This window comes from Schistocerca gregaria, chromosome 6 (assembly GCF_023897955.1).
Source record: "Schistocerca gregaria isolate iqSchGreg1 chromosome 6, iqSchGreg1.2, whole genome shotgun sequence".
NCBI lineage: Eukaryota > Metazoa > Arthropoda > Insecta > Orthoptera > Acrididae > Schistocerca > Schistocerca gregaria.
The window spans coordinates 378,361,057-378,385,304 of record NC_064925.1 but is presented as its reverse complement, the minus strand read 5'-3'; the positions used below and the strand labels follow the sequence as shown (position 1 = coordinate 378,385,304).

Sequence of the window (24,248 nt, the reverse complement as noted above, 5' to 3'; positions counted from 1 at the left end):
ATTCCTAATTGAATTCTCAAGTCTATAAAACAAAATTATTAGACAGTTACAGTTCACAATCACACTGTCTGCCTCTCGATTTCGAAGTGAGCACGTGGAAGAAAATTTCTGTGGTTCTGCAGAATTCCGGCGATCGTCGACTCTGAAAATTCTTAAAATAGTCAGAGACACCATCGCACGCCATGGGAAAGCCCTCTTGGGTGCTATGACGAACACACTCTGCAACTTGGGAATCACTGTCCAAGTTGTGTTTTAATTTCGATAAAAATCAGAAAATTAGTCTCTCAAAATAGGGCATAAACGACCGTGGCGAAGGCTTTACTGATTTCGCCGGCTACAAAGTTCCCTACGAGTTACCACACAAAATAATGTTCTGAGCTAAAGATAAGGGAAACGTTCAAATGACCAAGGAATCAAACGTACCTTCTCCATACATGAAAGTATATTTTTCCGTAAATGATCGTCATAGCTACATGTCAGGATACGTCATCCTCTTGTATGAGAAGAAATTTTATCATAATTAATCAAATTTCATTCTGTATTCAAAATGGCAGCTTACAACAATGGCGGTAATTACTGTTCCGATGCGATTCTACTCTCCACGATTCTAAATCGGAAATAAGTAACTCCATTGTACACCTAATGTTCCACATTATATCCACAGAGTTTTTATATCACGAGTCAAAGATAATCTCTTTCTCTATCGCAGTCGTAAAGAGCCTTCGAGCCATATAAATGACTTGCGCAGTTACGCGTTAATATTTGCGCTACCAAAGAAAAGTAACAGAAAACAGGTGATATTACACTTTGACCAAGTGACTCAGATGAGTCCAATTCTTTTATAAAACTCACTTTTTATTAACATTACAAAACGTCACACAGAATAATAACAATATTAATCAGAACTCTACAGTGGCGCCTAACTGCTCTAGTACACAACACGACAGAAACTTCCATTTTTCATCGGTATTTCCTGAATGGCAAATGAAGGTGAAGCGGCATCAAGGGTATAAGCGCTCAAGTGAGCTGCTAATCGATTGTAAAAACAAATAACGCAAACCCTATGTTCACTGTTTACAATTTTCAATAAACAAAAATCCACTGATTATGGCACACTGGTGCTGAAACATGTCTGGGTAAAAAGAAAAAATAATGTGTTTGTAAAGAGGCGGAACCCACATCCTATAGCTTTCTTCAAATATACAAACGCTTTAAACGTAGGTTTGCCTTTCTTCTCAGCTCTTTTAGCTAAGTCGTAGGATCAGTATTACTTCCTGTTTTTCTAAGTTTCCTCTGGGAAACAAACTGTTCTTCCACGAAGTTAGCTTCTACCAGTCTTTTCACTGTTCCGCAAATAATTCGAATCAGCATTTTGCGACGTGATTTATTAAAGTGATGGCTTGGTAATATTCACATCCGGCAGCATCTGCATTCTTTGGAACTGAGATTAGTACATTCATTTTAAAGTCTTATGGTATTTCGCCCGTCTCGTATATCTTGCACACCAGCCGGAACAGTTATGTGACGGCTAGCTCTCCCATGGTTCTCAATAATTGTGAAGGAATGTCAACTCCAGGTGGTCTGTTTCGACTTAAGTCTTACCCTATTCTGTCAAATCCTTCTAGCTATACCATATACCCTGTCTGGATATCATCCACTCTCTCTTCCCTTTTCGTAACGTTGGTTTCAACTACATTTCCTTTGTGTAGCTCTTTTATTTGTCCTTTACAACTTTCAGCCTTCTCATCATTGCTTATAACTAGTTTGACATCAGAGCTCTTGATATTCATAAAACTGTTTCTCTTTTTTGCAAAGGTTTTTCTAATTTTCCTGTAAGTAAAATCTTTTCCATAGTCATCTTGCTTCTATATACACTACTGGCCATTAAAACTGCTTCACCAAGAAGAAATGTAGATGATAAACGGGTATTCATTGGACAAATATATTATACTAGAACTGGCATGTAATTACATTTCCACGCATTTTGGGTGCATAGATCCTGAGAAATCAATACCCAGAACAACCACCTATGGTCGTAATAACGGCCTTGATACGCCTGTGCATTGAGTTACACAGAGCTTGGATGGCGTGTATAGGTACAGCTGCCTGTACAGATTCAACACGATACCACAGTTCATCAAGAGTAGTCACTGGCGTATCGTGACAAGCCATTTGTTCGGCTACCATTGACCAGACATTTCCAATTGGTGAGAGATCTGGAGAATGTGATGGCCAGGGCAGCATTCGAACATTTTCTGTGTCCAGAAAGGGCAGTACAGAACCTGCATTATCCTGCCATAAATTTAGGGTTTCGCAGGGATCGAATGAAGGGTAGAGCCCCGCGTCGTAACACATCTGAAATGTAACGTCCACTGTTCAAAGTGCCGTCAATGCGAACAAGATGTGACCGAGACGTGTAACCAATGGCACCCCATACCATCACGCCGGGTGATACGGCAGTATGGCGATGACGAATACACGCTTCCAATGTGCGTTCACCGCGATGTCGCCAGTCACGGATGCGACCATAATGATGCTGTAAACAGAACCAGGATTCATCCGAAAAAATGACGTTTTGCCATTCGTGCACCCAGGTTCGTCGTTGAGTACACCATCGCAAGTGGTTGTTGTCTTGCAAACGACCCCATCAGCTGACTCAGGGATGGAGACGTCGCTGCACGATCCATTACAGCCATGCGAATAAGATGCCTGTCATCTCGACTGCTAGTGATACGAGGCCGTTGGGATCCAGCACGGCGTTCCGTATAACCCTCTTGAACCCACCGATTCCATATTCTGCTAACAGTCATTGGATCTCAACCAACGCGAGTAGCAATGTCGCGCTACGATAAACCTCAATCGCGATAGGCTACAATCCGACCTTTATCAAAGTTCGGAAGCGTGATAGTACGCATTTCTCGTCCTTACAAGAGGCATCACAACAACGTTTCACCAGGCAACGCTGGTCAACTGCGGTTTGTGGACGAGAAATTGGTTGAAAATTTTCCTCTTGCCAGCACGTTGTAAGTGTCGCCACGGGCGCCCACCTTGTATGAATGCTCTGAAAAGCTAATCATTTGCATATCACAGCATCTTCTTCCTCTGGGTTAAATTTCGCGTCTGTAGCACGTCATCTTAGTGGTGTAGCAATATTAATGGCCAGTAGTGTAGTTGGATTTCTCCTCCTTTCCATATCATAAATTCCACATTTGCTGTTAGTTTTATTAGGTGGAGCTTTGATATTCAACTGTAAAGCACTAAGAACTACCGCGCATCTACCGATGTAGCAGAGACTCACGCCTGGGTGAGAGACGTAGAGCTGTCGCGTCGGCCATACATTCTCGGAAACCGGTCTCTGCTCTAAACGGCCCACGTGCCAGAGTGGAGCGGCTCGCCTTGAGAACGGCTATGTATGTCGATTAAGAATTGGCATTACGATTATTATCATGTATAGGGGGGGGGGGGGCGGGAATCAGAGTTATCTGAGAATGAGGAAAGTTGCTTTTTCCAGCAGAATTCTTCAAGTCGAAGACCAAGCCTCGTAATGCGGGAATAATTGTCGTTGGTCGTCACATCCACGTTTAAGCATGACGTCGCCTCCGGCAGAACAGCTACAATATTTATGACAACCATGTACGAGTTAATTTGAAAGCTAAGAAAATGCGCCGAGACAGGGAAGTGTGGTTAGTGACTTGGACTACAAGGAAGTTTGTGTAGGAAGACCAGGGTTTAGCATCTCATCAACGGCGAAGTCGTTAGAGACTGAACACCGGCTCGTGTTGTGGAAGAACAGGGAAGGAAACCATTCCTGTCTTTTCCGGAGAGATCGTCTCTTCATTTGCCTTGAGCGTTCTACCAGAACCACGGAAAGCCTAACTTTGTAAATGTCCCGTCAGGGATTGGAACCACTGTTCGCCCGAACACGAGTCGACTGTCCATCCACCGCGCCACGTTGCCCGGTTTTTGACCGACAGAGGGCAGCTGGCTAGACTACTAAAATAAAATAGAATCATACGGTGAATATCCACCATATTTTGATGGTAACATTCGGAGAATATTGCGAAAACAAAGATAGCTTGCGACTGTACCTAACGGTTACTGTTGCTGAGTAGTTGCTGTTCCTAACAACATCCCATATGCGCAAACCAATAGCGTGTTTACCTGCTGTTGCTCATGGTTTAGGATCTTGGGCTATGCAGGGATGTGTTTATAAGCATAGCTCGATGTACGAGGGTAATCCCAAAAGTAAGGTCTCCTATTTTTTTATAAGTACATAGACCTGTTTATTTCTACAATGGTTTACATCAGTTTACAGCTTGAACATTTGGCTGTTTTTCGACATAATCAACACTTCTGTCGATGCGTTTTTGTAGACGCTGTGGCAGTTTTTGAATGCCCATGTCGTACCAGCTCGCCACCATGCTGTTCAGAAAGTTATGAACCTCTTCTTTCACCTCGTCGTCGGAGCTGAATCGCTTTCCGGCCAAATGTTCTTTTAACCTAGCCAACAGATGATAGTCACTGGGCGTCAAGTCGGGACTATAGGGTGGGTGGGTGATTGTGTACCACTGAAAGTGTTGCAGGAGGGCAACGGTTTGCCGAGCGATGTGTGGGCGAGCGTTGTCATGGAGAATGTGTACGCACTTGCTCAACATTCCTCTTCTCCGGTTCTGAATTGCCCGTTTGACTTTTTTCCGAGTCTCACAGTACCTGTCAGCGTTAATTGTGAGTCCCACTTGGCATAAAGCCGACCAACAATATCCATTTCAGATCCCAAAAAACTTTACCGGCAGCTGCTAATTCTCTACACCACTTACGAACATTTTTACATCCATTCACGACTCACCGTACACTTCCGTCAGTTGACTATGGATTTCAACATCCAACGGGAGCTCTATTCTCTAACGGCTGCCAAGCCAAGACTGAGCGCCTCAGCGTGGGGTGCGCATGTTTACACACAGTGCGTGAAGCACTATTCATAACAGTTGAAACGTCCCCTTAGAACAATTTATGAATTACTGTGCTTAAACTGACACAGAATATTTTTTAGCGCAATGCAATCTGACTTTCAATAATCCCTACAAAAGAATGGCCCTGAATAACATTAGGCTATACCTTTCACAAATCACTTACCTCACAAAAATCTTCCCCCTTAGAATTACTGTGCTTAAAATGACACACAATATTTTTTTAGCGCAATGCAATCTGACTGTCAATAATCCCTACAAAAGAATGGCCCTGAATAACATTAACCTATACCTTTCACAAATCACTTACCTCACAAAAATCTTCGTTACTCGAACTACTGCAATACAGCGAGCGCCACTACTGCCAGCTAAATAAAAGATTCAAACTACAGAAGGCACTAACTACTGATAGGTATAGTTAGCAAATGAAAGATTTTACTAGAGAATAAACAATGTATTTACCTTAATAGTGTCAAAAGTGATAATATATATAGCAGTTCATGACATCCAGTCTTACACATTTCAAAACTCCGCCATTTCTCTCCACATATCCACCACTGCTGGAGGCTCACCTCCAAATGCGCAACGCTACGCGCTATTCACATCCATCTGCCCGACCCTACAATGGCAGACAACAATGCAAACTAGCCACAGACTGCACACAGCACAGCCAGTGATTTTTCATACAGAGCGCTACGTGGCGTTACCAATAAGAAAACCTAAACAGCCTACTTACATAGCCCCCATGCTCCCCACAAAAAATTTTACAAATTGTTTTGGGCACCGACCAATACAGATTTGAAAAAAAATCATAATTACAATAACAAAGATATCAAATGCACACACTTATTGATACAATGTTGGTCAAAAGTTAAAATTTTCTCACAGTCCATAAAGACAGTCCTGATCATTCATCACAGTAAAATTGCAGTGTTTTTCTCAAAGTCTGACCAGTGAAAGAGAATGCACATGGAAGTAGTGGATTTCCATGCAGTCTTTTAGAAGTAGTGTTGTCCTTGCAACGGAAAGACAGTGCTGACTCTTGACATGCTGACAGGTAATGGGCCACAACAGAGCAAACCCACCGCAGTCAGTCGAAGTTTTGAAGAGTATTGGTAGGTATGTCATCACAGAGCAGACCCACTGTAGTCCTGGTAGAGATTATGGTATTGATGGGCTACCAGAGGTGCAGACCCACTGCAGTCCTTGTAGAAATAATGGTATTGGTGGATCATCAAAGATGCAGACCCACTGTAGTCCTTTTAGAGATTGTGGTATTGGTGGGCCAACCAGAGGTGCAGACCCACTGTAGTCCTAGTAGAGATTGCCAGCAGCCATCTGTTGTGACTGTGCAGGTGCACAGTCACCATTAAAGAAATAGAAATAAACATATACATCAGTGTTACAGGAATTATGACATAAGTAAATATATAAAATAATGAGAATAGTTTTCGAAACATTAATTTCACACATGAGCATTAAAACAGAACAGAATAAATAATGTTTAAACATCTTTACATAGAAAATAACATAGTATTTGAAAAATTCTACAGCATAAATCTTATTAGCTAAACACATAAAGACAGGAAAAAGACAAATACACAAGGGAACATAAACACATAGTGGGATAACACAAGGAAAGGACAGGGTTTGTTTTACTGCAGTATTTTGCAAACAAAACTTTCTTTATTTCTCAGAGATCACCCTTCGTTCTTCATTATTCCCAAAAATCCCTATCTATACCTCCTTCCTGTATTCTATTCATATTTCTTTCAAAATAATTATTTCTCATTGTACAATACTCCTTTTGGCCCAAATCTTTTTCATATAACTACTCAATGATTTCTTTCCCTATTCTCCATAGTCAGTTTCTTATATAGTCTACCCCCTCTTAAGAACTTAAATCTACTGAGATCAGATGCATAAACTAAGGGACGAGGCAATGCAGCAGCACAAAACAATTAATACAACAAGTAATGACAAAAAATGAAAATTGGCAAAGCAAGCAGCTGTAAATGTAATAACTTATATCTAAACATGACAAACCCACAAGTAGAAAAAATAGTACACTAAAGACAACCATGCAGATAAGGGAAATGTATAATCACATCTTAATGTCTATGTAATTAAAGTGGTGCACCACAAAAACTAATTCTACAACAAATTACCAAGTACTTGAAAAGAAAATTATATATGCAGTTACTGTTACTAGTCCCTTCTTATTGTTTTTTCCATTCCAAGAGCTCCTTTTTCGAAGAATGTGGATCATAAAATAATTATTCAATAGATCTGTTGACAGAAAGTGTTCACATCAGCAAATGCATTTAATTTTATTTTATAAAACCAATGCTGCAACACAGCTGGAAAACAGATCTCAAATGAAATAAGCAACTATCTAAAGCGAAGCATAAAAATATAATTCAATAGTCATGTAGCACTTCATAAGTTAGTAGAAATTCTTTCAACTCTCGTAGAAAGACACTTGTCATAATCAGGTGTGCATATGCAAGAATATTTCCCATCAGTTCATTATCATTTCAGTAAGTAGCACAATACACATGCTCCACAGTATAACCATATGTTTCCAAGTTTGAGCGTGTCGTATTTGCGATGCTTTCTACAAAGAAATGTCAATAGCGAGGTTAATGGTCTCTTTTTTTCTCCACCTAATGGCTTTTTCTCCAGGCGACTCGCACAGCTGGTCGCCCGTAACGCAATACGTCAAGGTCACTTAGCTTTATTACCGAAATATTTACGACACTAGTTTGCACTACAATGACAGTCTCACATAAAAAATTTCACAGGTCGAGAATTTGTGTTGCAAATGTGTAGAAACAAAAACCTATAAATATAACAGTGTCCAAAATATTTTCGCCGGCATTGTGATACATTCACGCATTTACACACATTTCATGACTCTTAAAGTACCATGCTTGGTTTCCAATATCTTTTTTCACATATCAGAGTCCCTAACCACTATTCATTATTCTTTACCTTATTACACAAGCCTGGAAATGGAAAAAAGAACACATTGACACCGGTGTGTCAGACCCACCATACTTGCTCCGGACACTGCGAGAGGGCTGTACAAGCAATGATCACACGCACGGCACAGCGGACACACCAGGAAACGCGGTGTTGGCCGTCGAATGGCGCTAGCTGCGCAGCATTCGTGCACCGCCGCCGTCAGTGTCAGCCAGTTTGCCGTGGCATACGGAGCTCCATCGCATTCTTTAACACTGGTAGCATGCCGCGACAGTGTGGACGTGAACCATATGTGCAGTTGACGGACTTTGAGCGAGGGCGTATAGTGGGCATGTGGGAGGCCGGGTGGACGTACCGCCGAATTGCTCAACACGTGGGGCGTGAGGTCTCCACAGTCGCCAGTGGTCGGCGGACGGTGCACTTGCCCGTCGACCTGGGACTGGAGCGCAGCGACGCACGGATGCACGCCAAGACCGTAGGATCCTACGCAGTGCCGTAGGGGACTGCACCGCCACTTCCCAGCAAATTAGGGACACTGTTGCTCCTGGGGTATCGGCGAGGACCATTCGCAACCGTCTCCATGAAGCTGGGCTATGGTCCCGCACACCGTTAGGCCGTCTTCCCCTCACGCCCCAACATCGTGCAGCCCGCCTCCAGTGGTGTCGCGACAGGCGTGAATGGAGGGACGAATGGAGACGTGTCGTCTTCAGCGTTGAGAGTCGCTTCTGCCTTGGTGCCAATGATGGTCGTATGCGTGTTTGGCGCCGTGCAGGTGAGCGCCACAATTAGGACTGCATACGACCGAGGCACACAGGGCCAACACCCGGCATCATGGTGTGGGGAGCGATCTCCTACACTGGCCGTACACCTCTGGTGATCGTCGAGGGGACTCTAAATAGTGCACGGTACATCCAAACCGTCATCGAACCCATCGTTCTACCATTCCTAGACCGGCAAGGGAACTTGCTGTTCCAACAGGACAATGCACGTCCGCATGTATCCCGTGCCACCCAACGTGCTCTAGAAGGTGTAAGTCAACTACCCTGGCCAGCAAGATCTCCGGATCTGTCCCCCATTGAGCATGTTTGGGACTGGATGAAGTGTCGTCTCATGCGGTCTGCACGTCCAGCACGAACGCTGGTCCAACTGAGGCGCCAGGTGGAAATGGCATGGCAAGCCGTTCCACAGGACTACATCCAGCATCTCTACGATCGTCTCCATGGGAGAATAGCAGCCTGCTGCGAAAGGTGGATATATACTGTACTAGTGCCGACATTGTGCATGCTCTGTTGCCTGTGTCTGTGCCTGTGGTTCTGTCAGTGTGATCATGTGATGTGTCTGACCCCAGGAATGTCTCAATAAAGTTTCCCCTTCCTGGGACAATGAATTCACGGTGTTCTTATTTCAATTTCCAGGAGTGTACATATAATTCTCTGTGTAATTGCTCGACACTTCTTCAATATTTCATCATAAGAAATACGTAGCATAATCAAATTCCTCATATAGCATCAGCTTATTGATCATAAACATACCTCAACAGCATAATACACATTGTCATCGTAATAATAACATCATGATAACTCAGCCAAATCTCAAAAACGTCGTAGCTTGCTGCAATAATTTCAAACCTTAAAAAATATTCTCTGCTCATTTCAACAGTGTCATCTACCTCAAACGTACTTTAAAAATCATGATCCCATACCAAATACATCAATCAGAGCTCTCATAGTATCACAATGGTTCCGAAAAAATATGGACAGTTCTCACAGTGCAGACAAAAATGCAATTTCGTAAGTGTGAAATTATCCAACTGTGTAATTGCGTATACATGTATCACTGACATAGTAAAAAAAGTTTGTTTCTCTGTAAAATAAACAGATAGCTGTGTAATTCCGTGTTAGAGGAATATGGTACCGATGTGTTAAGTTGTATAAGCAAATACCATATCAGCTAGGGATCCTTGTGCTTGCCAAACACATGGTTCACAAAGTAAGCGTGTACCCCCCTGAGGATTAATTTAATTATACCCTCAGATGTTACAGATTGCAGCAATGGAATGACATGTATCACGGAAAACCTTTGTATCATTGTAATCCAAAAATCTTTAAAAATAACTGTTTTACATACAAAATTAATCACTCAAATACGTGTACTGTAGCGCTAAACTGTGCGTCTTGTTGTAAGATAATCTCTGTGGAAGTGTCGTCGTTATCGTACTCCGAAAGCTAAGTTCTACAGAAGTCAATGTACTTACCTCATGATAAACAAAAGTGAAATGCTTTGCGTATAGATATCGTAGTTACTACGCTTATTGCCGTGATGAAGTAAGTCTGTACTGTAATGTATTGTTGTGCTACAGAAAAGGCTGTCTAATTGTAGCTATACCACAAACGTTACTACTAAAACATGTTTTCCTTTCCCGAAGAATTCAGAAAACTGTGCAGATATAAAACAGAAACACCGCAAAAGTCACTTTGTAAATTGCCATTCATTAGTAGCGTCGTGATATAATCGTGTAGCTGTCAAAGAAACCAAATACTAAGCCATCTTTAATCTCACAGAATGTACTTCAAATAAAGAATGTCTTTTCAACTAAACCAAAATGTTGCATTAAAATCTCATTAGCAGTACTGGTAAATGTTCTAAGTATGTGAGCCTTACAGTCGTTACGTAATCGTGCAACTAACAAGCAAGAATATACACACACAATAACACTGTGACGTCTGTTCACTATAACAATGCACTTGTAATTACTGCCTACATATGTTCCCTAGGTGCTAGACTGGATAGTTAATTTTAAAACATAGTTGCATGTTAACAGTTTCTAAGCCTGACAAAGCATACTAGTAACGTGAAGTGAAGAGTTTTATGGCAAAGACAAAGTTAAAAAGCAGATTATCTTTCAATAAACGGTTTTACATGTGAAATGTGCAATCCATTACTCTTCCTAGTACGCACAGGTTCAATTTGAACGAAATTATCATGCGGTACACATCGGTAAGAAATGCTAAAATTTTTCTCAAGGTTAGCGTCTATGTTATATTTCTCTGAGCCAGCAGTTGCACGTGGATGCCTGCGGTGCGAGTCATTGTCTGTCTCTTTGTTGGCGCGCGTCGTTTTGGTATTTGGAGACCTAACTTCTACAAATTCACCTTGTCGAGAGGGCCCTGCTCCGTTTGAATCCCGCCAGTTCTGATGCAATTCATGTCTGTCGTTACGATCATATAGTCTGTCGTCATGTCGGTAGTTTCCATAGTTTCTTCCTTGTCGGTCACGTGGTGGAGAATTTCTCCTTGAACCGTAACTGCGCGCTGGACCATTGCGTCTAAAGTTATTCTGGCTCCCCTGATAATACACTCCTGGAAATGGAAAAGAGAACACATTGACACCGGTGTGTCAGACCGACCATACTTGCCCCGGACACTGCGAGAGGGCTGTACAAGCAATGATCACACGCACAGCACAGCGGACACACCAGGAACCGCGGTGTTGGCCGTCGAATGGCGCTAGCTGCGCAGCATTCGTGCACCGCCGCCGTCAGTGTCAGCCAGTCTGCCGTGGCATACGGAGCTCCATCGCAGTCTTTAACACTGGTATCATGCCGCGACAGCATGGACGTGAACCGTATGTGCAGTTGACGGACTTTGAGCGAGGGTGTATAGTGGGCATGCGGGAGGCCGGGTGGACGTACTGCCGAATTGCTCAACACGTGGGGCGTGAGGTCTCCACAGTACATCGATGTTGTCGCCAGTGGTCGGCGGAAGGTGCACGTGCCCGTCGACCTGGGACCGGACCGCAGCGACGCACGGATGCACGCCAAGACCGTAGGATCCTACGCAGTGCCGTATGGGACCGCACCGCCACTTCCCAGCAAATTAGGGACACTGTTGCTCCTGGGGTATCGGCGAGGACCATTCGCAACCGTCTCCATGAAGCTGGGCTATGGTCCCGCACACCGTTAGGCCGTCTTCCGCTCACGCCCCAACATCGTGCAGCCCGCCTCCAGTGGTGTCGCGACAGGCGTGAATGGAGGGACGAATGGAGACGTGTCGTCTTCAGCGATGAGAGTCGCTTCTGCCTTGGTGCCAATGATGGTCGTATGCGTGTTTGGCGCCGTGCAGGTGAGCGCCACAATCAGGACTGCATACGACCGAGGCACACAGGGCCAACACCCGGCATCATGGTGTGGGGAGCGATCTCCTACACTGGCCGTACACCTCTGGTGATCGTCGAGGAGACACTGAATAGTGCACGGTACATCCAAACCGTCATCGAACCCATCGTTCTACCATTCCTAGACCGGCAAGGGAACTTGCTGTTACAATAGGACAATGCACGTCCGCATGTATCCCGTGCCACCCAACGTGCTCTAGAAGGTGTAAGTCAACTACCCTGGCCAGCAAGATCTCCAGATCTGTCCCCCATTGAGCATGTTTGGGTCTGGATGAAGCGTCGTCTCACGCGGTCTGCAAGTCCAGCACGAACGCTGGTCCAACTGAGGCGCCAGGTGGAAATGGCATGGCAAGCCGTTCCACAGGACTACATCCAGCATCTCTACGATCGTCTCCAAGGGAGAATAGCAGCCTGCATTGCTGCGAAAGGTGGATATACACTGTAATAGTGCCGACATTGTGCATGCTCTGTTGCCTGTGTCTATGTGCCTGTGGTTCTGTCAGTGTGATCATGTGATGTGTCTGACCCCAGGAATGTGTCAATAAAGTTTCCCCTTCCTGGGACAATGAATTCACGGTGTTCTTATTTCAATTTCCAGGAGTGTACTTATTTTGGTTCCCATATTGTCTGTTTCTTTGATTGTCTCTGTGATAGTCATTACCGCGGAGAGGTGATCTTTCCCTGCAATTATTACTACTCTGCCAACGGTTGTCATACGGATGGTGTCTGTTTTGGTCACGATTTGTGTGGTGAGAATAGCCTTGTCTTGTCCAGTTATTATTTCTTTCATCTCGGAATTGCGACGGATGAGACCTGCAATTGTTGTGTTCCTGTTTCCGCGTTCCGCGATTGTCAGTGTCAATTTATAATTCTTGTAAGAGTCCCTGAAAAGCTTCAATGTCGTCTTTGCAACGTCCTGCCAAAATAATATGCCGTAAATGTTCAGATAATTTGATTAAGCAAATGAGCAAGAGTTCCGAGGGGCTGTATGGGTTTGACAGGTACTGATTCTTGTGCAACATGTCTTCAAAATATTTCACAAGACTGGAAAATTCAGATTGTTCGAAATGTTTCATCATTATGATGCTATGTTTTACTTGGTCTTGTGTAGCGAGACCAATATGCTGAGAGGAAGGCATGGTAAAATTCTCCTTCACTGTGGCAATCGTGAATGACCGATCGCATTCTTACAGCTGGTTCATTCTCTAAGTAGCCACACATAAATTTTAACCTGTGTTCTAATGACCAGTTGGGAGGAAAACAATGAGAGAATTGATGAAGCCACGCTTGTGGATGAATGTTGTTGCCAGAATTCTTAAATGTTTTGAATTTATGTGTAGTAATGAACAGCTTATAGTCAAAATCATCATGTCGGCGAGTCTCATGTCGGTCATTGTTACATCGTTTCGGCGGTTCCATCTCAAAATTCGGTGTACATCGCCAATTTCTTTCATAATTTCCGAAGTGCACTGTGTTATTATTTTGTGGCTGTTCTGTATTTCAATGTCCCTCTTCCCGAACTGGAGCGCGAGTGTCCTCTGAAATGCGTAATTCTTGTATTACTTGTGCCAACTGATCTTGTACTTCCCGGATTTCTCTTTTGTACTGTGTATTGATTTGATTTTGATTTTGTTTGAATTTTCTAATTTGTTCATACTCTTCTGTGTCATTAAAGACTAACGGTTTTGTGTCATTCAGATTATCATCTACCTTCGTAGATAAATTATTTAGCTGATCCGAAAGTTCTATTATTTTCTATGATAATGAACTAATTTCCTCCATGTGTCTTTCTGAACCAGTTTTCAGAGTATCTACTGTGGCCTTTAAGTTTTCTTGAGTTTTTGCAAGTTGCATAACCGAATCGGTAGATGCAACTGAGTCAATTTTAACTTGCAAGGTCTCATGATTTTCATGAACAATAGTTTGCAGTTCTTTTATGACTGCTTCGTGATTCTGTAATGCATTTTCATGCCGCGAAAAAATAGGTTGAAAATGCTCACAAATTTGTGTTTTTACGTCATTACAGACTTTTTGACATTTCGATTCAATGTTATGTAACTCAGTAGTTAAATCTTCACGTGTTTGTTCAAGCGTAGTGTCTAACTTCCGTAGATTTTGTTCCATTGTGTCTAACGTTTGAAGATTTTGTTCCATTGTGTCTAACTTTTGAAGCATTTGCTGTGTTTGTCTCTGATTTTGTTCCATTGTGTCTAACTTTTGAAGCTTTTGTCTCATTTGTTGCATTAACTGTAATAACAATGCACTGGTGTCTGAAACAGGTTCCTCAGTGATTTTCGGCAGTGAATTTGCACCGTCAACATTCACATTTTGACAAGCGGAAAAAGTGTCTTGACTCATTTGAGAAAACGGTGAGAACCCTAAACCTGAGTCTACGGTATTTGCAATATTGTGTTCTGTCATTCCCGATTCCTGAGGCGAGCTGTTGCCGACCGATCGATCGATAAAGCTTCCCTGTTCACTACCTGTTTCACTGTCTACACCATTATTTGACGCCCGCTCCATTTCCCTACGCACAGTTACCGAATTACTACTTTGAATGTCTGTTAATTCACTACACAGTGGTGCTGGTAAGCTACGCTCGTCGTCACTATTATTTCTCAGTTTACTTTGGAGCCTAGTGTTACGTTTTTCACACGTCATTATTGTCACAATATTTCACACGATAACACAGAAAGGCACAATTTGAAGAGCAAAAATAAGAGAACACATTAACATAACACTGAAAATAATATCTAGTTAATTGCAAGCGCATCTGCGAAATACTTGGCACAAATCTACATGCATGCCACAACTGTTTTACTGTACAACAATGAAAGACTACAACTACAAAGGAGATTCTCTCTACAATTACGAGCTGGCAATAAACAAAATCTACAATAATTACACAAACTACAAGAAAAAAATCAGAAGATTCCAGTAAGGTATCCTCGGCTAAGGGTCGACATATGAAACGTCCCCTTAAAAAAATTTACAAATTACTGTGCTTAAACTGACACACAATATTTTTTTGCGCAACGCAATCTGACTTTGAATAATTCCTACAAAAGAATGGCCCTGACTAAATTAACCTAGACGTTTCACAAATCACTTACCTCACAAAAATTTTAGTTACCTGAACTACTGCAATACATCGAGCACCACTACTGCCAGCTAAATAAAAGATTCAAACTACGGAAGGTACTAACTATTGATAGGGATAGTTAGCAAATGAAAGATTTTAATAGAAAACAAACAATGTATTTACCTTAATAGTGTTCAAAAGTGATAATATATATAGCAGTTCATGACATCCAGTCTTACAAATTTCAAAACTCCGCCATTTCTCTCCACACATCCACCACTGCTGGCGGCTCACCTCCAACTGCGCAACGCTACGCGCTATTCACATCCATCTGCCCGACACTACAATGGCAGACAACAATGCAAACTAGCCACAGATTGCACACAGCACAGCCAGTGATTTTCATACAGAGCGCTACGTGGCGTTACCAATAAGTAAACCTAAACAGCATACTTACACAGTATGACCAACTGCAACACAGACAGTTTTGTATTTATAAAAAAATAGGAGACCTTACTTTTGAGATTACCCTCGTAGTCATAGGGTCGAGCCGCGCACAGCTAACTTGCTACAAACAATAACCTGTATCCTAGAGACAAATAGCCTGTGTATTACCTAGAACTGCGAATTAATAAAATACACAGAAATATAAAAGACAATTTAAAATTTTAATAAAAAGGGTTCTGTTATAACGTCTATAACTGATGTAGATGGCAGAGAATTATGTTGAAAACTTCTTATCCGAGAAAGGACATGTCAAATAAATAGGAAGTGGTCCTGTGATATTCAAGTATAATGCAGACAAATACTCTTCTAAAATGCAGTAACGTTAAGTAGAGAGTGTTACGAGAATGCTAGCAATAACTATTTAATCAAAGATACGCCAAAACTAAAGTCCATTTCGTAATGACGATGCACGAAATATTTCCCAGCTAAAAACAGTTCAGAGTTCATCACGATGGTTTACAATTTAACACACGTGGTACAACGAATAGTAATTCATACTCTGGAGCACATTCAGTTGTCTCAAAATCTAAAACCCCTTCGGAAGTTAGAGTAAGGTAGTGGTTGTTCACCGCCCAGAATCAATCACCCATACGACCGAATCGCACACGTTACCCACGCAGGCCTGCGTTCTTCAAGAACTCTGATATAAAGTCCGGAATCGCTCCCTTGAGCTTTTCACTCTAAAAGTTCCAATCTCCACTTGACTCCCATAGTGTTCTGCTACTTCCTGCTTTTCCATTAGCTGAAGGCCATCCACACCAAAAGTACACCATTCTTACGTGCTGCAGACATGATTTGACTCATCTTGACCACTTCACACAATACATTAATAAATAATAACAATACTTAAAGAAGGAAGTGTGATAAATATCCAGTTACAACCAGATCATTCACAATAATTACAAGTAAACGTTTATTCAGAAACAAATATGCTAGCACTCTTGCTCATGCTAAATGGCAACGAGCTGTCGTTAAAAAAAATGGTTCAAATGGGTCTGAGCACTATGGGACTTAACATCTGAGGTCATCAGTCCCCTAGACTTAGAACTACTTAAACCTAACTAACCTAAGGATATCACACACATCCATGCCCGAGGCAGGATTCGAACGTGCGACCGTAGCAGCAGCGCGGTTCCGGACAGAAGCGCGTAGAACCGCTCCGCCACTGCGGCCGGCACTGTCGTTAAATTTTGTTTAAACAATTATTTATGTCTTTTGACAGAAGCGTCTCTTGGTTCTAATTTCAATTGTGGTGACCACTAACACATGCGACAGACCCAGTTTTTTTAGTAGTACTTGCAGTTAACATTTACATAAAGCTACTGGTAAAATAATAAGCTGTTCATTAAATAAAAAACAATTATGACAAAATATGACATCGTCATGCAGTTGTGTAACTGTGGAGGATACGATGTTCTGACAAACATCTGTGTAATAAAAAAGATATAAAAGACGTAATAAATCGATAAATACAATAGATGCAGATACACAGTTTTCAGAGCTGAAAGCTATAGCGCAATGCTAATATCTGAGATATCAGTCAATAAAAATTTTCTGGGTTTGTGACCGCATTGTCAATATGTTTTGGTCACTATTGCAAGCGACTTTCTTCAGGGTGTAAACAAAAACATTCTGAAGAAGGTCACTAGCAATAGTGGCCGAAACGTCGGTAGTTTTACATATTGACAATGCGGTTACAAACCCAGAAAACTTTTATTGACTGTGACAATGGCCGCAGATACGTACGTTTATATCTGAGATATCGTTTGCTGAAAGCGATTGAAGCGACTAAAAGTTGTTAATTCAGAGGTTGATTGCGTAAATTTTTTTTTATTCACTGTGAAATATTAACTTTAAATTTCTAAAGACATTGAAATTATTGTGTCGCTGGGTGCGCCGCTGTATTCAGATTGGCATTATTATGAGATTGTAAATTACTATAGACTCTCCAAGAGCTGTGTGAAGCCATCTTTCAGCTTGTCTGACACTCCGCCATTTGTTGGAGATTTGTCTCCTGCACAAAGACCATGCGAGCGGCAGCTGCTCAAATTCCCAACTTTGAGATTTACTATTTTCCGGCGACGCTGCTCCTCCCCACCTGGCTGCCCAAAACGGTGAATTAGCTGTGCCCTGGGTCCGCTCGCGTTTAGCTGTGCGACAAATTCATCTTACCTCGTACCAGTTCTAGGCGGCCGATTAGCTCGCCTACATACGCATAGCGTTACAAGGTTCCAAAAACTTAATAGCAATTCGCGCATTCTTAAGGATGCCTATGCCCGTGTCTACGATAGTTCACGATGTCATATCCCGGCAAAAGAGCTCTCGCAAAATCCCAAGACCTTATCGTCGTATGAAAATTCTATGAACTGGCACACACTCGCCGTCCAATCTCTCGTGATTCATCTCGGTGTTGAAATTATAGACGTGAGGCACAGCCGAGATATAAATTCTGCTTTTAAAAATGTATTCAAGCTTCATATCAATATTTGTCTGTGGTACACACTCATCAATAAAGATACTGAAATAAGCACACCTTATACAGAAAAAAAGTGGACAAGCCGTCAGTACCTGACGGGAGTCTTGATATATTTCACGTCGATTACGTCATAGATTTCGTCCGTCTCCCATCTCAAAAAGGCGCTTTCCTCATGTAATCAGTAGTCTTGTGCGACTGTAAAAGACCACACTTTCTCCCTTCATGGTAGATTAGTGTTGATAAAACAAATTCTCGTCACCCCTGTTGATTTCTTCTTCTTTTTTCCAGAAAAGAATTGTCCGCATTTTGCATTTTGCGGCGGACGTTCAAACGTCCACCCAACATCATTGTTTTTGTTCGAAGACAAGGTGTGTGGGACAAACTTTGCACTCTCTTTTCCCCCTCAAAATATTCTGGAAAATGTCTTGAATACTTGGTTTGGAGTTGTTGGTCAACTGATATTTGTGACACAACAACATTGACACCTTACGTCCACACATCCAGTACTTACCATCACCTGGTCACAACTGACTGGTCGAATGCCATCTGTTGTTTACAGTTATTAGTTCAAGCTGCCGCCGTAGTTTCTGCGCTGACTTCATTTATACGTCAGCCACAGCTCGTGATCTAGTAGCTAGCGTTCCTGCCTCGGCATCGTGGGGTTCCGGATTCGATTGCTGGCTGCGTCGGCGTTTTCTCCGCTCGGGAACCGGGTGTCTGTGTTGTCCTTATCATCGTCATTCGGAAACGTGGCGAGACTGGACAGTGAAAAGATTGGGAATTTGTACGGACGCTGATAAACACGCAGTTAATTGCTTATACGCCAGGAATACCAGGAATAAAATCAGCCGCGGAACTTTTTGCACGGACGATGTACTTGAATTATTCATGAGATAATGTCAACAACACACACTAATGTCTAAAAGAAATTTTCGTCCTTGGATGCTCGACTTGCACAAACATCTACATCTGTATCTGTTCTGTGCAAAGTACCGAACGGTGTTTGGCGGAGGGTACTTGGTGAGTACCATTGTCACTTCCCCGAACTTTCCTGGCTCAGTCGCGAATGGTCTGCGGGAAGAGCAATTGCTGGTAAATGTCCGTGTCGGCTCAGGTCTCTCTAATTTTATCTTGATGGTGTTTTCGCGAGATATGTGTAGCAGGAAGCAATATATTGGTTGACGCTTCTAGGAACGAATGTAAACATTGAACGACAGCCTGTTGCAGAACGCCTCTCTTACAACTTCTGCTACTGCATTTTTAAATAGAACCTCCTTGATGCTTTCACGCTTACTCTGAAGATAAGCGATGCTTTTTTTGTATTCTCTCTATTTTATCTATCGATCTTGCTTAGCAATAGTTAGTTTACGTTTGAAAGGGCGTTTTCTAAGCTGCCTCCGTCGTGGATGGTCTACAATTCCAGCGTATTTTTCCATCAAATCTCAGGTGGCTCACGCCTTTCCAACAGCTAAATATATACATGATCACCGCTACGTAGGCATTTTCGAGTTTTTGTGATGTTCAGTCCGAGGACTACATTAATGGAGCTCTGTCCAAGCCTTTTAACTCTAGCAATATCAACGCATTTTCCACAAGGCACATTATCAAGGGGGAAAGTGGGGTACTTCATGCTCAATTTAACAAAAATTATCAAACAAATTCGTTAATTGTGGTGGAGTTATACGTTTTAAGAGCTACTGATGTGTAAATGGGTTTCACAACCTTAAAATTTCTTTTAGCACACTCTCAGCGATGTCAGCGCACTTTCAATAACGTATACTACCAAGGTGGGGTAAGGACGACATCTTATGCCCGCCCTAAAATAATTAAACAAGCAGATTTCGTTAACTATTGTTGGCTTTTACTCACAACATACTTTTGTAACATATATTGTCGCGTAAGTAAGGTCCTGAACCTGAAAATATAGAATATGACATTCTTTGGGGGAAGTGATATCTATTATGAGGCCTTAAATTTACGGATTGATTTTAACTAAAACATTTGAAACATTTATAGAATCTAGGGGAAGAATTCAATAACAATAAATATTTTTTCAAAATTTTAAAATATAAAGTAATGGACTGGATTATAATATTTTCAAAAGGCAGACATAAAGTACACCGTCCACCCCTTCCCTTGGAACGATTGCAGTATACATCCAATTGAAACTGCTTACTGTAGTCAAACCTTAGCCCCTCTCTACAATTTTTGTGCCTCCCCCCACCTCCGCCCCAAACATACACGCACACATTCCTCAATTAACGAAACGACTATTCTTTGATGTCTCAGAATTTGTTCTATCAACCGATCCGCTCTTTTAGTCGAGTTGTGCCGTAAAATTCCTCCCCCCCCCCCCCTCCCCCAATTGTATTCAGTACCTCCTCATTAGTTACTTGATTTACTCATTTAATCTTCAGCTTTCTCCTGACACACTACATTCCAAAAGTTTCCATTTTCTTCTAGTCCGAACTGCATACCATCCTTAAAAGGCTATAGTGTCTTCATGAAACGCTTCCTAACACTTAAATCTACATTTACCGTTAACATTAATCTCTTCTTTCAGTAATGCTTTTCTTGCTATTGCCAGACTACATTTTATATTCCCTCTACATCGGCCATCGTCAGTTATTTTGTTGCCCAAACAACAAAAGTCGTGTTTTATTTTCCTCGTCTAATTCCATCAGCATTGCGTACGTGTCTTATTTAAGTCAACCATATTCCATTACCATTATTTTCATTTAGCTTATGTTTTCTTGTGACGCCTCTTTCAGACACTGTCCATTCCGTTCAACTGATCTTCCAAGACCTTTGCTGTCTCTGGTAGAATTACAATGTCAGTATTTATCTCTTCTCTTTGAACTTTAATTCCCTTTCCAAATTTTTCCTTAGTTTCCTTTACAGCTTGCTCAATTCAGACAGAGCAATGTCGGGATAGGCTACAATCCTGTCTCACACCCTTCTCAACCACTGCTTCCCTTTCATGCCCCGCGACTCTTATGATTGCTGTCTGGTCTATGTATAAGTTGTTAATAGCCTCTCGTTCCCTATATTTTATCCCTGCTACCTTCAGAATTTCCAAGAGTATTCTAGTCAACTCTGTCAATAGCTTTCGCTAAGACTAATATAGCTATAAAAGTAGATTTGCCTTTCTTTAATCTATATTTTAAGATAAGTGGTAGGGTCAATATTTCCTCGGGTGTTCCTAAAAATCTCCGGAAACCAAACTGATCTTCCCCGATGTACCGGGTGATCAAAAAGTCAGTATAAATTTGAAAACTTAATAAATCACGGAATAATGTAGACAGAGAGGTAAAAATTGACACACATGCTTGGAATGACATGGGGTTTTATTAGAACAAAAAAAAAAAAAGTTCACAAAATGTGAACTTTGTTTTACTCTCTACTGTGCGAACAATTGTTCATCTAGTCCGTCAGCCTGTTATCTGTGGCTTGAACGACCCAGTTCCGCGTATCTGTCTGTCTACAGCGATAAATTGTTTCCCCATCAGGATGAGACCCATTGCGAAATTTTTCTCTATACATTCATTCGGCTTTCAGAGCACTGCATCCTACGACTTCAAAGTAGTGGTACGCAGTCGTTTATTTATTTACTTATTTTTTCTTTCATCCCTGTTTAGAGCAATTTTGGATAGGTCAGTATATATTTACAATTTCAACTACAGTGTAAATTACAATTTGAGCACATATATTATTATTCTCCAATAGGTTTTTATACTATGTAAAATAATTAATGAAAACATGGGCAAACCAAAGTTTTTAATAATTTCATTTACTACTTATTGGGAACCAGTTTCAGTTTCTGTTGCGATGGATGAGACATAAGAAAATTTTCAAGACTACTTTTCATTAACACAGTGTGTACAGCATAATTCTCAAGATACCGCTTTAGTACTGCAAAATCTTTCTAATTGTTTTGGACTTCTCTCAAAATATTCTTTAACTCTGTGTGAACATGCTATCTGCAAGTTCTCTCTTAATTTTGTTTTGTAAATTGGTAGTGCTCTCATACTTTTTAAGCTGCTTAGTAATCTGTTGTATAATGAGCACACAGCTTTAGTAGGGTCTTTATTCGGCAGTTGTAGTCGAGTAGTGTTGATGTGATAGTCATCATTTACTGCTGTGCTGTAGTTATGTAGATCTCTAACATTGTTGCACAATTTAATTTGAGGTACATTATAGTTTCAAATACATTCATAGAAGGTACGATCATTATTTTATGTTCTTTGAATTTGATTTTACCTGTTTCTAATATTGATAGTATTCTAATACATTTTATTGCTTTTTTTCAGGAGTTTATTCATATCGAATTTGGAGCCCTACTCCTTACTGTTGTATACAGTGTGAGATATTTTCTTCGTTAAAAGCACTTTGCTGCTTATTTTTGAGCTGACCTTTCTATATGATTTTCCCAAGTCACGAGTCCTTCTATTGTCAATCCCAGGAACTTGCAACTGCCAACTTCTGTTAACAATGTCCCCCTAAATCTTATATTTCTCTTCATTTTTTGTTCTCTTTAGAAGTATTCCCATATAGGTCGTTCTCTTTATATTTACAAATAGATTGTTTCCACTTAAATACTCATTTGCTATTTCTATGACCGTGATACCTCTTGTTTCTAAATTATTTATTGAGCAGATACTTACAATGAGGGATGTATCATCCGCACACATGATTATATTTTCCTTTACTGCTGCTGCCGTCATTTACATAAAATCATCAGACGATCAATTCCAATTACAAAATGATCTAGAGAGAATTTCTGTACGGTGCGAAAGGCGGAAATTAGCGCTAAACAAAGAAAAGTGCGAGGTCATCCACATGGGTACTAAAAGAAATCCGATAAATTTTGGGTATGCGATAAATCTCACAAATCTAAGGGCTGTCAATTCGACTAAATAAAATACCTAGGAATTACACTTAGGAACAACTTAAATAAGAAAGACCACATAGATTATAATGTGGGGAAGATGAAACAAAGACTGCGCTTTGTTGTCAGAACACTTTGAAGTTGCGACAAACCCAGTAAAGAGACAGCCTACATTACACTTGTCCGTTCTCTGCTGGAATACTGCTGCGCGGTATGGGATCCTTACCTGTAGGATTGACGGAGGACATCGAAAAAGTGCAAAGAAGGGCAACTCGTTTCGTGTTATCGCGCAATAGGGATGAGAGTGTCACTGATATGATACGCGAGTTGGGGTAGCAGTCACTGAAACAAAGGCGGTTTTCTTTCCGGCGAGATCTATTTACGAAATTTCAATCACCAACTTTCTCTTCCGAATGCGTAAATATTTTGCTGATGCCCACCTACGTAGGGAGAAATGATCATCATAATAAAATAAGAGAAATCAGAGCTCGAACGGAAAGATTTAGGTGTTCCTTTTTCCCACACGCCATTCGAGAATGGAATGGTAGAGAAGCATATGAGAATGGTTCGATGAACCCTCTGCCAGGCACTTAAGTGTGAATTGCAGAGTAACCATGTAGATGTAGATGTACGATACAAACATTGGCAGACCAAGTCTTGAGCCTTGTGCTACTCCATACTTTACTACTTGAAAATCATTGTAAAAGGTTTCCATCTTATGTTTTATATTGTATATTAATTCTACATTTTGTTGTCTGTTTTCTATAAATGGTTTTATTTGACGGGCTGCATTCGCCCTGATACTATATCTATGCAGTTTGTCTAACACAGCAGAATGGCACACACAACCGAAGGCTTTTGAGACATCAAGAAATAGCTACAAACTTTCTTTTGTTCTTACAAAACTGAAATTTTATGTGTGATGAAACTTGCCACAGCTGTTTTTGTAGACTTCCCTTTCCTAAATCAATATTGTGCTACATACAGCTCGTGCGACGTGGGTAGTTTACATGCACGTTCCTCAAACGCTTTGCTCTGAGTCTCGTCTCAGAATACTCAGTTTAGCATCCTGCACCGCGAAGATAACACCGACCGTATAAGTTTGGTACAGACCGAACACCGCTGACACCTGAAGCACTGTGCTTGTATTGTTGCAGGTGAGTGGACTGC

At 41.4% G+C, this 24,248-nt stretch overlaps 1 protein-coding gene across 1 annotated transcript in view; it reads left to right on the top strand.

The window, feature by feature from the left end:
• LOC126279098 (ATP-binding cassette sub-family G member 4-like) overlaps window positions 1-24,248 on the top strand; it is a 359,996-nt gene that overhangs the window by 142,832 nt on the left and 192,916 nt on the right. The window lies entirely within an intron of this gene.